This window comes from Stigmatopora nigra, chromosome 1 (assembly GCF_051989575.1).
Source record: "Stigmatopora nigra isolate UIUO_SnigA chromosome 1, RoL_Snig_1.1, whole genome shotgun sequence".
Lineage (NCBI taxonomy): Eukaryota > Metazoa > Chordata > Actinopteri > Syngnathiformes > Syngnathidae > Stigmatopora > Stigmatopora nigra.
The window spans coordinates 4,482,311-4,500,000 of NC_135508.1; the positions used below are offsets into that span (position 1 = coordinate 4,482,311).

At 34.7% G+C, this 17,690-nt stretch overlaps 1 protein-coding gene across 2 annotated transcripts in view; it reads right to left on the reverse strand.

Moving 5' to 3' along the window:
- Positions 1 to 47: 47 nt before the first annotated feature.
- The window catches only part of gss (glutathione synthetase), a 27,831-nt gene continuing 10,188 nt past the window's right edge, over positions 48 to 17,690 (reverse strand). The window contains exons 14-15 of one of the 2 annotated variants that reach the window (XR_013326545.1): positions 4,731 to 4,927; positions 48 to 720 (exon numbers count right to left, since the gene is read on the reverse strand). The gene's annotated coding sequence lies outside the window, so the exon portion shown is untranslated. The remainder of the gene's footprint in view (positions 721 to 4,730; positions 4,928 to 17,690) is intronic. The other variant, XM_077718019.1, reaches the window with a different exon arrangement.

Below are 17,690 nucleotides of genomic sequence, written 5' to 3' on the forward strand. Positions count from 1 at the left end.
AAATTATATTCATGAGAGTTTAATATCTAACAGAAAGAGGTTAATATCCAAGTACTGTTTAATATCTAAGTACATTTGACCGGCGACCAAACGTCCGGTCACCGGTTAAATGGTGACAGAGAGTTTAATGTTGAAACCAGCTCTCAAAATTATATTCATGAGAGTTTAATATCTAACAGAGAGAGGTTAATATCCAAGTACTGTTTAATATCTAAGTACATTTGACCGGCAACCAAACGTCCGGTCACGCCCTGTTGAGAGCAAGATCTACTCAAAAAACAAATCACACAATGGACTTTGACTGGACTTCTGTTCTTAACCTTGCATATGCTGGGAGCAGAAAAAAAATAGGCGAGAAAATACAATTTTTAGTTGACGGCACTATTTCTCATTGCCATTCTGCTGTTCATTGCTTTAGTTAAAAAAGAAAATATGTAGTTTGTATATTTCCATGACTTAGGTTGGGAAAATTAAACTAATATGCAAAGAAAACGCAAACCTAAACATAAACATGTTAGTTAGTACCCTTCTAAGGTCTTGCCCTTTAGTACCTGAAAAAAATTCATCGTACCTCAACGGCTTTCGGCGAATGACTCCGCAACTTACTTCCTCTATCATTCGCAGAAATCATCTGTTAGATCACACATACTTTACCGTAAATGAGAAGGTGTTTGTCAGCTTATCACAACATGCAGGTCGTCTTCAATACTTCTGAGTCACCTTAAAAACAAGAAACAGATAGTTTTGATACAGAAATGCACTTGACCTTGATTGCAATGATAAATAATGTGGTACTAGAGCGTTATCTTATTACACACTGAGGTCTTTTCCTCCTTGCATTTTTAATCAATGAGAGAGTGTTGACATCTAGCTGGTCTTTTCCCGTAAGTTATGTAGTAAGAGTTCTCGCCTTAGTTGCATAATACACTATTACTTGTGTTCTGACTGTTATATTGGGTAAGATTGACGGAAATATCGCTCAACACTCCGAGCTTCTTATTGGTTTATCTCAATGTTTTTTTGTTTTTATCTGTTCACCTCATCCAGTTTGCATGGCGACTATTCTTTGAAAGGCAGGAAACCACATGTGCAATTGGGTCAGTGTATGATTTATGCTTGAAAACATCTAAACGTCCTTCAATATCCATTTTGTAAACAGTGTTTGTGTGGACAAAGACTACAAAATAAAACTGGCAGTAATAATATTTTGTAATGGCAGTTTTCCAGTAAGTATTGCATGACACAATGAGGAGGTTTGGGTAAATATTAACTCAAGGGTCATAGATTCTGAATTTAATCAGGCCTATCTAGTATTTAAATGGTTGTAATGCAAGGGTGTCAGACTCGGGTTGGTTCGCAGGCCGCATTAACGTCAACTCGATTTCATGTGGGCCGGACCATTTTAGATATAATATTTAGATTTTTTTCATAAATGGATTAAATTAACTGGATTAAAAGCCCTGAATATTCAGTTTTTTGTAGATTTAAAACAATGTTTATTGTAGCTTTTTTAAAATATATTTTTAGATTTTACAAAATAATTTTTGAACTAAAAACACAGAAAAAAATGATCAAGTAATTAGTTTTTTAAAGATCTAAAATTATTTTTTGACTAAAAACACAGAAAAAAATATCAAATATCCAGTTTTTTATAGGTCTAAAAAACAATGTTTATTTTAGCTTTTTTTAAAATATATTTTTAGATTTTACAAAATTATTTTTGAACTAAAAACTGAAAAAATGGATTAAAAAATGATAATTATTGATTTAAAAGGGGAACATGAGAAAAATGTAATCTACATCTATACTCTTCATTATAATTTGATCCTAAAACAGAAAGTCGGCACTCATGATTTAAATTCCCGGGCCACACAAAATGATGCGGCGGGCCAGATTTGGCCCCCGGGCCGACACTTTGACACCTGTGTTGTAATGAAACATGTTATAATATAACATTATTTCAGTGATTTCCCGCACATTCATAAGTGAATCCAATGCCATGGAATTAAATAGATAAATAATATAATGCACATTATTCTAACAAGGGTCACAGGGGTGCTGAACCCTCTGAATCATTGCTAAAATCAATTCATATGATATATTCCGTGCCTCAGTAGATCTGCTAATCGCACTTCCCCATACCACATGTGCATCAACCTTCCGATCAAGTCAATTTCTCGGAAGAGCGGCAAAGAGAAATGCATAACAGTTGAAAGGAATGCAAAGTGGCATGTTAATTACTATGGAAAAAGTTGGTGGGGATCCCACCAATTAGCTTTGCATTGTGCTCTGTTTCCAAAGTACTTGATATGCACACCCATGAAAAAAACTTAAGCCATTTCCAATTTGCCCCTAAACCCAAATGCAGACCTGTGCTTTATATTGTACATTGGTACCTGGACCTAGGCTAGTCTGAGCTGTTGCATTTCCTGCTTTTCCTTCGTTAGCCTGTTAGCTCCCGCCATCGCTTAATCAAGACTACAGTGTTCCCTCGCTACTTCACGGTTCAGCTACCGCGGAATCAGAGCTTCGCAGATTTTTTTGGGAAAAAAATACAAATATTACATTGAAACAACATCTTTTACAGTTTTTTTTGTTATAACATGAATTTCACTCTCTCTACCCGTATTCTATACGGTGTACTGCAGTGGTCTCAAACCGGTCCTCAAAGGGCCGCAGTGGGTGCAGGTTTTCATTCCAACTCAACAAGGATACCTTTTGCAAGTGCAATCAGTTAATTAGAGCCAGGTGCTACTTATTTTAAAGACACCTGATTGGTTAAAATGTCGGCACTGGATCGGTTGGAACAAAAACCAGGACCCACTGCGGCCCTATGTGGAACCGGTTTGAGACCACTGGTGTACTATATACAGGGGGGTAAAAAAATAAAATAAATAAAAAAAAATAGAAAAATTGAATTCAAATTAAGCATTTTTGAAGGGGAATCCCTACTTCACGGAAATTCACTTATCGCGGGTGGTCCCGGTTCCCATTAACCGCGATAACCGAGGGAACACTGTATACCAATGATAAGTAAAGACACACCTGGATGAGCACAAAAGGCAGAGTGGAGCCAATTGGTCTAACACACACACACACAGGTGACATGAATACATAATTGCAAAGACATGACACACTTATGCACAAACAAGATTGAAACCGAACACAAAAAACAAGCACACAACCATGAAGGGATCTAAACCAAAACAAAAGAAACACAAACTGAATACCAGATACCATATAATTATCAATTATGATTTTCCATTATGCTGAGAAGTTCATAAGACTATTCATTAGTTTGGAATGATGCACAGTACTGTACTTAGTACACAATAGAATAAAAGAAACTACCCTAACAAGCTTTGTCCTCATGAGAACATTTTTCTACATCATTTTTTTTTTAAAGCGATATACTCTTAGAGACTTGAACCAATGACTTTTAGACTGTAATTTTAAAAGATTGGTGACCATGAACATTTAGATTTGCTTTAAATAGGAAACACTATATTTGCTTCACAGCCAGTAAGTCTAGTGATGGTAGTAAATTCAAGTAATAAAAATATCTGTTGGCACAAAAAATATGGAGATATAAATATTAGATTTTCAGTGTTCAAGTCTCAGCTGTTCATAATTCTATTTTTTTTTCAATCATATGCAATCTTAAAAAAAATGGGGGGTTTAGGGAATTCAGGCAGATTGTAAGTATAAATCCAAAGTAGAGATGCTCCCCTACTTACAAACATTCAACTTCCGAACAAACTACATACGAATATGCCTGCAAATTGCATTTATGTCGAAATATGTTCATAAGTTCGATTTTGTATTGGGCGCCTTTTTCCGAGTAGTGCTTCTTTCTGCCACTAATACCGACACCTGGCGCTGTGAGAGCTCAGCTCCCCCAGCATCCACTGCCCAGTTTGTTTCAGTACGTGACATATCTCCAGTGCGCAAAGAACCTTTTTCATTTCTATCATTTGAAACCAAAGTGGCAATAATAAAGAAGCCTGATGCGTGTGAGAAAGTGGTGAGCGTTGCACGGGAATACAACTTGAATTGTTCCACCGTCAGAACCATTTCTAAAGAGAAAGATCGAGCAGCAGGACCTAAATATTGAACGTTGCACATAGGTTGCAAATAAATTGAATGATGCCATACAGTGATACCGCATTAATGATGAAAAAAAGAAGAAAACTGTGAAATCATCATTAGATAGCTTCTTTCGGCCAGTTTCTAGTAAATCTCTTTCTCTCTCTCTAATGTATATACACAGTACTGTATGTATTCTATTTAATGTTTTTTTTTTCAGTACAAACCAATGCTGGTTACTTATACCAGCCTTAAACATACAAATGCACCTATATAAACCTTCCATATACTTATATAGGCCTTAAACACAAATTATAATATAAAATTTAGCACTGAATCAACTTCAATTTGAACAATTTCAATTTATGAACAATTTCAACTTATGAATGCTTTCAACTTATGAACACTTTCAACTTATGAACAATTTCAACTTATGAACAATTTCTACTAATGAACACTTTCAACTTATGAACAAGTGCTCAGAACCTAACTCGTTCGTAAGTAGGGGAACATCTTAAAGTCAAGAAAAGCGAAAAGTGAGATTTTAATCAAAGCAAGCATGGCACAACTCATCAGGGGATGTGACCACGATGCTATTATTCAATGCCTCATTAGGTAGGAATGCGTAAACATCTCCTGCTTACTTCATCTGCATGAGAAGACAGCCGGCAGTCATCATCCTCCACTTGTATTCACATGAACATCACCCTCCACGTGGAATTTTTATTTTCACACGCAGGCCTTGGGCGAGTCAAGCATGGGGAGTCAGCCCTACCGCAACACTTTGACGCCGGCTCCCATGGGACACAGCCTTTACCTGGCACCTCCATGTCCGACATGTCTGGGCAAGGAAGATGCAAGAATCACTGTGAGACCAAAGGTGTCAGGAGGGTTCATCCATGCACGGAGGTTTGGAAAAAAACAAACTGATCCTGTTTCAATCCAGTGAGAATTCCCACACAATTCAGTCCATGACGCTCTTCCCAGGATAACCAATGGATACTCCCATTTGATGACATGGGAACCAAAGGATATTATATACTATACCTGTTGAGAATTTTCCATTCAAAAATAATCTGTTGTGTTGATACTATTTATTAGTATTTTTCAGCAATCGTAATTTATATTAATAATATTAAATTGATAGTTTTTCGACTACCGTATTTTGACGACTATAAGGCGCACTTAAAAGTTAAATTTTCTCCAAAATAGACAGTGCGCCTTATATATGGAAAAAAAATAAAATGTGTGATTCATTGAGGGTGCGCCTTATAATGCGATGCGCCTTATAATGTGGTGCGCCTTATATATGGAAAATACGGTATTTAGCTTCTACAGTCAAGTTTGAAATAGAATAAGGCTGGAAAAAAACAAAATCTGTACTGACACTGATAAATGCAAAAAACATATAGAATAAACAATAGTACTTCAACCAATAGTGACCTCCACGCACAAAAAATCCAACAACAAAAAAACGTACTGTATTTTCACGACTATAAGGTGCACTTAAGTCTTAGATTTTTCTCCAAAATAGACAGGGCGCTTTATAATCCAGTGTGCCTTATATATGGAAAAAATTAAAATGTGCCATTCATTGAGGGTGCGCCTTATAATCCAGTGCGCTTTATATATGGGAAAAAATGTCATTCGTTGAGGCTGCGCCTTATAGTCGTGAAAATGCGGTATATTTGCCAGGGGTGTCAGACTTGGTTTGCGGGCCGCGTTAATGTCAACTTGATTTCACGTGGGCCGGACCATTTTAGATATAATATTTAGATTTTTTTTTTAATAAATGGATTAAAAGAACTGTATTAAAAGCTCTGAATATTTTGTTTTTTTATAGATCTAAAACAATGTTTATTTCAGCTGTTTTAATATATATTTTTAGATTTTACAAAAAGATTTTTGAACTAAAAACACAGAAAAAAAGATTAAAAATTAAAATTATTGATTTTAAAAAGGGAGGAAAATCAGGACATTTTATATATATTCCACTTTTTATAGATCTAAAACAATGTTTATTTGAGTTTTTTTTTTAATAAGCGTGGTGTCATTTTGATTCAACACAATTCAATCAATCTTATTGAAATCCTGCTGAGTTTTGCAAGGAAGTGATGCAAAAAGGAGCAAGTTCTCAAGGTTAGACCTCTCTTTTATTGGATTTGGTTGTGAGCAGCTTTCCCAGGTCTGGCAAGCTTCTTTGGGAACCCAGAAAGTGAGTGCACTAGTTCAGTGTGTCTCCATGTTTGTCTCTAGAATGCCTGTGGAGTTTCCAAGGTAGTCGGGATGCGTTGTCTGGGCCAGGGATGACCCTAACTCTCTCTTCGGTTAGTTCCCTGAGCAGCTGATAGGCTGTGGAACGGGGAGGCAACACTTAATGGAAAGTGAAAGGTTATGGGAATTTGAGGTTGAACACACCAGGTCGAATAGATTAGTGCAGTGGTGTCAAAGTGGTGGCCCGGGGGCCAAATCAGGCCCGCCCCATCATTTTGTGTGGCCCGGGAAAGCAAATGATGAGTGCCGACTTTCTGTTTTAGGATCAAATTAACATTAAGAGTTTAGATGTATATTAAATTTCCTGATTTTTCCCCTTTTAAATAGATTATTGTAATTTTTAAGCCATTTTTTCTGTGTTTTTAGTTCATAAATCATTTTGCAAAATCTAAAAATATATCAAAAAAAAGCTAAAATAAACATTGTTTTAGACTATAGTAAAATACCAAACAATGACATGCACTTCTATTGATGATTGAATGCACGATACCCGGACACTTCGTCCCCGGACGTTTTGTCGAACGGACGTTTGGTCGCAGAAGTATAGATGTATAGAAAATTTCCTGATTTTACCCCGTTTAAATCAATCATTGTAATTTTTTGATCAATTTTTCTGTGTTTAGTTCAAAAATCATTTTATAAAATCTAAAAATATATTTTAAAAAAAGCCAAAATAAACATTGTATTAGATCCATAAAAAATGGAGTATTCAGAGTTTTTAATCCAGTTCTTTTAATCCATTTATTATAAAAAAAATCTATATATTATATCAAAAATGGTCCGGCCCACATGAACTCGGGTTGACGTTAACGCGGCCCGCGAACTAACCCGAGTTTGACACCCTTGGATTAGTTCATAATGATGAAAAATTACTTCAATAAGGCCTTTAGTAGAACCATTTTCTTTGTGTACTGTGACTGATAAAAAAAGAAATAAGGAATAAATAAAAAGACTATTTCAAACATTAAAACATGCTTCTCTCCAGGCACTTTGACAAGACCCGACAGGAAGCAAAATTGTGAACTTTTTGAGGTGATATCTAACGCTTAAACAAGCTGGGAAAAATTAGTATGATGCCCAAGTCATGTTTTCCTTGTTTGGCAGTGATTCACAGTTAAACAAGCAGAACCAGATGTGCTTGGATGACTGCTTCACACATTTCCCACAAAATGAAAATCAAACAACGGGGGGTTCTCTGTGTTAGCATTGATCTTGAAATGTGAACATGTGCTAATGATAAATAAATTGAACAGACATTTACGTGAGTAGACACTTTAGACTTAGCTACAAATCATGATGTCTAATGTAAAAATTACGTTATTGGAACATTGAATCATATTCATATTAAAATAAAAATGAGAAGATCAAAAATAAAGTAAATCGAGTAAAATCTGAATACGAGATTGTTACCATTTTTGAGTCATTTATCTTTTTCACTCCTTACATTGTAAATGCTACAAAAAATGCTAAAAACATGCTAAGAACATAGCTAATTACATTCAGTTTTTGCTTTCAGTTAAATAACTTCCAAACATTTTTGACAAACTTTAAAATAAATGACATAAATAGTTCTTTGAAAGTAAGAACAAAAACATGTTCGTAAATTTGTATCATGTTTCTAATATACATTTTTTTGAAGGAAAAAAGTTTCCCCAAAATTCATGCATCAAATATATATGTTTGACATTGTATATGAGCTATGTAATGAATGGAATTACATCTTAAAACTGTTGGATTAATTCTGTAATACTATTATTTATATATGTGTGTGCATTTAATCATTTTTGTATGAGAGCTTCTTCAATTTGTTTGGGGCGAGATCGGGATCGTAACATGTCACCGATTCCTAGTTCCGAGGACTGTTTACTGGAAGATAGGACTGACCTTTACCCCAAAATGCAGACCTAGAAGGACGCTTAAGAAATTGCTGATGCAGCGTGATTGCTATCCAACAACCTCCGTGATTACGCATATTTTCGTAAATCGTGACCCCGTTTTCACTAGTTTATGGAATTGTTTTGCCGAATGGAGGCTTCTTTGTTTAATTTCCAATGGAGTTGTTTTTGACTTCCGACCTTAATTGTTACTATTGAATACCTGATAAGCGATGACTGTTACAGGTGTTGTTTTTGCTTACACAATTGGATTAATTAATAACCTTGTAATTGTTTTGATTTGTGGCCTTAAATGGGCAGGAGAAATTGCCGCTTTCGAGAATCATTTGTGACGAGGACAATGTCAAAATGTATTTCTCTCTTGCAAGAATATAATATTATAAATATATAATAAAATCATATATATATATATATATATATATATATATATATATATATATATATATATATATATATATATATATATATATATATATATATATATATATATATATATATATATATGTATGTATATATATATATATATATATATATATATATATATATATATATATATATATATGTATGTATGTATGTATGTATGTATGTATATATATATATATATATATATATATATATATATATATATATATATATATATATATATATATATATATATAACTGAATCAGATATCCCCCTGTATTGTTTTATAATTATATTAAAGTATAATTATTGATAAACCTAACAAAAACCGAAAGATGAATGATGTAGTTGTATTAACTGTATGTAAAATATAAAATATTCCTTTAGTGACACCACCTATGACTTAATAATAACAACCAAATTGAATAAAGTGGGACAGTTTCTGTTCCTGTATAAGACTTGGCCTTCTTTACAGTAAAAGAGAACACCAAGATAAACAAGCAGGCTTTGCAACCCAGTCAACCAGGTCGACCTGTTTCAGGTTGCTCGTCCACTTGGAAGAATCTGGGTAGGACTTTTTTTTACTATGTACTGTGTTACACCTCAAATATTTATGCTAAAGGTTGCTGAGGCCACAAGCAAGAATACAGACGCTCCCTTACTTACGAGCGAGTTAGGTTCCGATCGCTTATTCATAAGTTGAAAATGTTCATAAGTTGAAATTGTTCAAATTGAAGTAGATGAAGTGCTATATTTTGTATTATAATTTATGTTTAAGGCCTATATAAGTATAATGAAGGTTTATATATATATATATATATATATATATATATATATATATATATATATATATATATATATATATATATATATATATATATATATATATATATATATATATATATATATATAAGTGCATTTGTATGTTTAAGGCTTGTATAAGTAACCAGCATTGGTTTGTACTGAAAAAAAAACATTTAATAAAATGGAGAGAATACATACAGTACTGTATACATACATTAGGGATTTTCGAGAAACTACCCGAAAGAAGTTATCTAATAACGATTGCACATTTGTCTTCTTTTTTTCATCATAAATGATGCGGTAGCACTATATGGCATCATTCAATTGATTTGCAACCTTTGTGCAACGTTCAATATTTGGGTCCTGCTGCCCGATCTTTCTGTTTATAAATGGTACTGACGGTGGAACTATTCAAGTTGTACTCCCGTGCAACGCTCACCACTTTCTCACGCCCATCAAGCTTCTTTATTATTGCCACTTTGGTTTCAAATGAAATGGCTTGCCTCTTTGTTGCACCTCCCTCACTAGAAGCCTTTTGCTTTTCACCAACCATATTGAATAATGGATGCACGAGATATTTATTGATAAAAATGAAAAAGGTTCTTTGTGCACTGGAGATAGTTCTCACAGCGCCAGGCGTCGGTATTAGCGGCGGAAAGAAGCACTACTCGGAAAAAGGCCCGCAATACAAAATCGAACTTACGAACATTTTTCGACATAAACGCAATTTGCAGACATGTTCGTAAGTACTGTTTGTTCGTAAGTTGAATGTTCATAAGTAGGGGAGCGTCTGTACATGCAAGATACAAGAAATACCCTGTCATGGCTAAAAACAGGGAGGAAACAGTATTCATTGCCTTGGGGGAGGTCTAAAGCTGCAATTATTCTCCACAAAAAAATAATGAGAAACCTGCAGACATGAAAAGTAAATAGGACATCTGCACTTGTTGAGATTCAGATGAAAACAACTGGTACTAGTAGAACTCGTGACAACTCATGTGGTATTCGAAGAGATGTTGGGACAGAACCACATTCCATTTGGCTGACTCAGCAGCGTCTAACACGTGGTCCCGGCGGCCGCCATATCCTTGAAGGGAAAAGGTCAGCGTGCCCTCCTTCCCCATGTGGTGGGTGTATACAAGTCACAGTTAGTGCTAAGTGAAGAGTGGAGTCCATTGTTGGGCTATTAAGATCACTTACAAGCAAATAGTAATAAAATTGTGTGCTTTTTTGATCCAAACTGTGACTCTGCTAGTAGGTACTCTTGTTTGCTTCCATAGTTACAAGGAAATAATGGAAATGTTGTCAAAATCCTGGGCCACATCCAAAAGATTCCGGACCAAAATACATTTAGCTAAGAATGTGGTTTGAATATGGCTTCACTTTCACTAGTGACAATAATGCCCTTATTGAAAAAGCCCCTAAGAGTGGCTCACAAGACACTTCTATGACATTTCTTTTCCTTTGCTATAACCACAAGTGCTGGCCTTATCCCCTGTCAAAAATACATCAAGAAATTGCACTAGAATCTAAACTATATGGAGCACAGGATAAAAGTAGCGATTTATACCGTATTTTCACGACTATAAGGCGCACTTAAAAGTCTTAAATTTACTCCAAAATATACAGTGCGCCTTATAATCCAGTGCGCCTTATATATGGAAAAAACAGAAAAACAAAAAACACCACTGTCGGATATTAAAAATAACAAAAACGCCTGAACTGAAACAATACTGTTAAATATGCGGATGCCATTTTAGCTTACAACATTTTCCATCATATAGCTCCTCCCCCACTGCAAGATTTTATACAAAAATATTCAAAACATCAACAATGGCTGGCTCTAGAGGTGACTGTGTAGTGAGTGCTTCATACCTGGAAGTCAATAGCAATTACCATATTTTCACGACTGTAAGGCGCACTTAAAAGTCTTACATTTTCTCCAAAATAGACAGTGCGCCTTATAATACAGTGCGTCTTATATATGAAAAAATGTCATTCATTGAGGGTGCGCCTTATAATGCAGTGCACCTTATAGTCGTGAAAATACGGTAGTTTGAGAATTGCAGCAAACTGTTCTGAAAACATGTTTTTTTTTCTGCACATTTTACACATAGAAACATTTGAAAACAATCAACATGAGCCTTTACTTCCTATTACTTCTGTTTTTAACAATGAGTCACGGTATGGTTTACCAACATCTCTCTACCCAGCATTGTATTTCCAAGCACACAGTTAGCTGTCCAACACCTTTTTGCCCGTCCCCGCCCTAAACCCTGACACATACATGCGCATACACACCATCAGCACAAGTAAGCAGAAGCTGAATTGTTGCCACATCACAGTTCTTTATTGGTCTCTGAGGAATGGGGAAGTGTTTGAAGCGGCATCTTTACGGGAAGCCTGTGCTTGTGTGTGTGTGTTTGTGTGTGTGTGTGTAAAGAAAGAGGGGAGAATGGGCGTGGCTTAATGGGAAAGTGTGTGTGTGTATGGGGAGGGTATGACAAATATTTGCCATTGTAGACAGGAAGAGGGGATTAAAATGAGAGGCAAAGTGCAAAGGTAGAACTCTTTTATCGTATTCTTCCACAAGCAATCACACATTCTTGGATGACTAAGCTGCATACTTTAAGTTTAAGGCAAGGGTGTCAGACTTTTAGATATAATATTTAGATTTTTAAATTCTATAAATGGATTAAAAGAACTGGATTAAAAGCCTTGAATATTCCGTTTTTTTATAGATCTAAAACAATGTTTTTTTTTTTTTTATATTTTACAAAATTATTTTTGAACTAAAAATACAGAAAAAATTGACTAAAAAATGACAATATTTTTTTTTATAAATGGACTAAAGGAACTGGAATAAAATCCCTGAATATTCAGTTTTTTATAGATCTAAAACGATGTTTATTTAAGCTTTTTTTATATATTTTTTATTTAGATTTTACAAAATGATTTTTTAACTAAAAACAGAAAAAAATGATAAAAAAATGACAATTATTGGTTTAAAAGGGAGAAAATCAGGAAATTTAATATACATCTATACTCTTCATTTTAATTTGATCCTAAAACAGAAAGTCGGCATTCATTATTTACTTTCCCGGGCCACAAAAAATGATGCGGCGGGCCAGATTTGGCCCCCGGGCCGCCACTTTGACACAGTTTTTACAGTAATTCGGACTATATCTCGGTACATCGTGATTTAGAAGGACATGGATCGAAAGACGAAACTAAAATTAACATAGGGTTTCCTTTTATTTGCCCATTTGCCAGCCTTCATGTTTTCACCATTTTCCCTTTTTGTAGTTCAGGTTTATTGTACACTTTGATTTTTGACTTAGAACTAAAACCATTCCAACTCCTGCTTTCCAACCACTTAAAAAAAACAAGACAATCGGTATTTCCTTTCTTCCCTAACACTCTTATATACACAGCCTACTCAACAATTCCAAGTTTTCCCTTATAAACAATGAAATAATACCATCCAATCCATTCAAATGCTTGCAGACTGATGTACCTTTATATTTATTTCTTAAATAACCCCTCAATCTTATTTATGCAGACTCAAAGAGTACTTGAACAAAGCAAAGCACTTTTCAAAAACACTGCTATATCCAGAAGTGCATGGCCAGTTTGGATTAAAATAAATACTTCACTATCAGATTATTTATAGTTCCCCAAAGTTCTTTTTATAGCCTTCCTTTGAGCAATTGCAGTTTTATTTGCAGTACTTGTATAACTGACAATAAAAGGAACATTTAATAGCATCTATTGATGAAATAATAGGAAAGAATTACTTAGAAATGTATTTTTTTTTAATATTAAGTCAGGCTAATGCTAGCTGAGTTAGCAGGTAGTAACTAATGCTAGCTGAGTTAGCAGGTAGTAACTAATGATTAGTAAGGATAGGTCAGTAGTTTGCAACCTTGGCTGACTTTTTTTCTGTATTTTCCATCCGGTTGTTTAGTAATAAGCCAATAATAGCAATGGAATGTCTTTTTTTTTTGCAGTCAGGAACCTGGAAAGGTTCAAAAACAGGATCTGACCTTTACTCTTTCCTTTACGTGTGTTGTCGCTGGAATGCATAATAGGTAGTCAAGGGAGTTTCAGTGTGTTGAAATGACTACAACCCAAAAATGTGTGTAGGGATACTGCTTACAATGACAATTTCCAAATCATAAGAGTTATATAATGTATAAAATTGCTGAGTTGTATCTTACATAAGAGACACTCATACTGATAAAGCTCTGATAAAACATCTAAAAAAACCTCAGCTATGAGAATTCTATTATTCTGTATTTATTTTTATCTGGTCATATGACAATAATTATATTTGAAAAAGAAGCAGACATTCAGATTTTACCGTCAGGAACCTCACGGGACCTGTTTGCTTTTATTTGAATGTGATAACCTTGGGAAATGTAGACCTCAGGCACTAAAGCAACAGTCTTTTGTCATGTGTTAGGTGATTTAAGATAATAAGAAAAAAAAAGACTAACGACAAGGTTAGCTTCTTTCAAAGCAGGTTAACAAGTGTACTGTAATTAAACCGTTTAGCTAAATGATCAATGGATTCCTTGGACACCATTAATGATCCCTTATATACTAACTACCGTATTTTCACGACTATAAGCCGCACTTAAAAGTCTTAAATTTTCTCCAAAATAGACAGGGCGCCTTATAATCCAGTGTGCTTTATATATGGGAAAAAAATTAAAATGTGTCATTCATTGACAGTGCGCCTTTTAATGCATTGCGCCTTATAGTTGTGAAAAGTACTAATAATTGATAGATTGGACTCCATTGCATCAAAACTCAGTCTTTTCATTCATTCATTCATCTTCTGAACTGATTTATCCCAATTGGCCTACCATGCATGTATTTTTTAGAATGTGGGAGGTAACCAGAGTACCCGGAGAAAACCCATGCAGGCCTGGAGTGAACATACAAACTACACACAGGTGGGCTGTAGTAAAATATATGGTGCTGGTTAGCTGCCTTAGTCAATGGCATAGGAACAGCACACCTACTTTTATCTATTATTTCATCTGCATGATAGCATAACTTGATTCAAAATCGGAACATGGGTATGCCATTTGAAAATGTGTCCTCTGAGGTGAACTTCTGGGCGTGACCGGACGTTTGGTTGCCGGTCTTTTGGTCCCTTTTGGTCGCCGGTCAAATGTACTTAGATATTAAACAGTACTTAGATATTAAACAGTATTTAGATATTAAACAGTACTTAGATATTAAAGTTTAATATCTAAGTACTGTTTAATATCTAAGTACTGTTTAATATCTAAGTACTGTTTAATATCTAAGTACTGTTTAATATCTAAGTACTGTTTAATATCTAAGTACTGTTTAATATCTAAGTACTGTTTAATATCTAAGTACTGTTTAATATCTAAGTACTGTTTAATATATAAGTACTGTTTAATAATTAAACAGTACTTAGATATTAATCAGTACTTAGATATTAAATTATCTTGTACGAATATCATTTTGAGAGCTGGTTTCAAAAGTAAACTTTCTGTCACCATTTGACCTGCGACCAAAAGACCGGCGACCAAAAGACCGGCAACCAAAAGACCAACCACCACTTCTCTCGGGGAAGTCAGAAAAAAAATACTTTAAGCACCACTTTTAAACTGGCCTTAAAAATACAGCCATCCCAAGTTGTATTACTTTTGTCCAAACTGCCACTTAAAATGTATAGCACTCTTCTTAACAAGATGGAGTGGATGTTAAAAAAGAAAGATGTATATTACATTGCAATGCAGAAGCATCACCAGACACAACTCATAATACACAAAACCACTTCTTGGACGTCAGTACATCACACTTACACTTACGTGGGCGATTAAAACTTACTAAGGTCCCTGCTATTCACCTGAGAAAAGAGGTAGAAAGGAGAGGAGGGTGACTCTGACCCACTTCCATCCTTTCATGGATCACATCCTGTCTTTCTTCCTGTACTGCTTTGAGACACATGCGCACAAATGCATGCACTCACATGAACACACACATACATACAAACACTTGACTCACACTTAAGGGAGAGAGGTCACTGGCTAACTGGGCCAGAACACTTGTGTAACATGATTATTACAGCACGTTTGTTAGATGTGAGGCAAGCTTGGAGCTGTGGATGGAGAATTTAGGGGAGATCAAGAATATAACAGTGAGATGGCGGCCACACTATGGACCTGTCATCAGTCAATTGTAAGATTCCAGCATGCCTCTTCTTGTCTCATCACTCATAGGCAATTAAAAAGGACATGAGATGTAGGCTAGGAGCTAAATTAAGACCTGCAGTTGAGGTTTACAACTATCATATGACACACGGGATCAGGGGTGTGCAAACTATTTCAAAAAAGGGCAACGGTGGGTGCTGTTTTTTTTTTTTTTTTAATCAGTCCGATAAAAAGGATACCTTTTTGCCACCATGCCTTACATGTTTTACAAGAATTGTTTGTTTTTGGTGCTTTTTGAGTAATTTATTACATATTGGTCTCAGAAATTGTAATGCTTTATGGCATGTGTTAAAGTGGCGGCCCGGGGGGGCCAAATCTGGCCCGCTGCATCATTTTGTGTGGCCCGGGAAAGTAAATTATGAGTGCCGACTTTTTGTTTTAGGATAAAATTAAAATAAAAAGTATAAATGTATATTATATTTCCTGATTTTCCTCATTTTAAATCAATAATTGTCATTTTTTTAATCATTTTTTTTCTGTTTTTAGTTCAAAAATAATTTTGTAAAATCTAAAAAAAAATATACATATAAAAAAGCTAAAATAAACATTGTTTTAGATCTAAAAAAAGCTGATTACATATGCAGGGATCACATTTTGCATTAAATGGGCCACATTTGTATATCAAATATTGACATTGTGGCCAACATGGCAAAAATGTAACGTCCATGTGTATGCCATGTCTTCATGAGGTTAAATTTCAATTGTAACTCCCAACTAGCCTGGATAATATTCAGAAGAAGGCCCATAGACAAGAAGCATAAAAAATGTCTTTGCTTTTACTGCCATCGAGTGGACAATTATCATAGGTGAAGCATTCAAATGTTAGGATCGTACTGCACCCCTAATCATACCGCCATCAGCGGGAATTGAGCCAGGCGAGTGAACTTCTACACCACAGGTGTCAAAGTGGTGGCCCGGGGGCCAACTCTGGCCCGCTGCATCATTTTATGGGGCCCGGGAAAGTAAATCATGAGTGCGGACTTTCTGTTTTAGGATCAAATTAAAATGAAGAGGAAACGTATATTAAATTTCCTGATTTTCCCCCTTTCAAATTAATAATTGTCATTTTTTAATCAATTTTTTCTGTTTTTAGTTCAAAAATCATTTTCATTTTTTAGATTTCTAAAAAACTGAATATTCAGGGATTTTATTCCAGTTCCTTTAATCCATTTATATAAAAAATATATATAAATATTATTATATCTAAAATGGTCCAGCCCACGTGAAATCAAGTTGAGTCTGACACCTAAGGTCATTTTCTTTATTTAGAATTCACTAATAATTTTGCATGTTTCTGAGTTGGCAAACACACTGTTTAAGTCATACTATCTAAAATGACCCCCAAACAGATGTTTGAATTACTTTTATTTTCAACGAATAAAATCCTTATTTCCATCATTTCACCTTGATTTGAAGCATAAAATACCAATCGCCTAAATGATAACAGCCTTTCATAAGCCTTAAAGATTTGATGATTACACTATTCACCCACATGGATCCATATCACTTAAAAAAATCACCTTTTATTATGCCAGTCACCAATATATTTCTCTTGCTCCCTTTTAAAATAAGAACCTATTTTAGGTCACAATTGGCCAGATTATCAGTATGTGTGCACCCCCCTAAAACCGTGCAGTACCATTACTTTTTTTCCTAGGCATACTTATTGTAAAGTGCTTGTGTAAATGGGTATTACAAATTTTGAAACAAATTGTTACAATAAAAGATCAAAATTGTTTCAAATTGAAGGTCATTCCGTCATTTTCAACATGACTTATCTGTGTCTAGTAAGTAAATGATGAAAATTATGCTATGACTTTCTGAAAATAGAGTACCAGAGTGAGTACATAATGTATTTGCCTAACCTAAAGTGTGTAAAAATATATATAAAAAAGTAAAATGAAGAGTATAGGTGTATATGACACATTAATGGTGTTTTTTTCTCGTATTTAAAAGAAATAATAATAATAA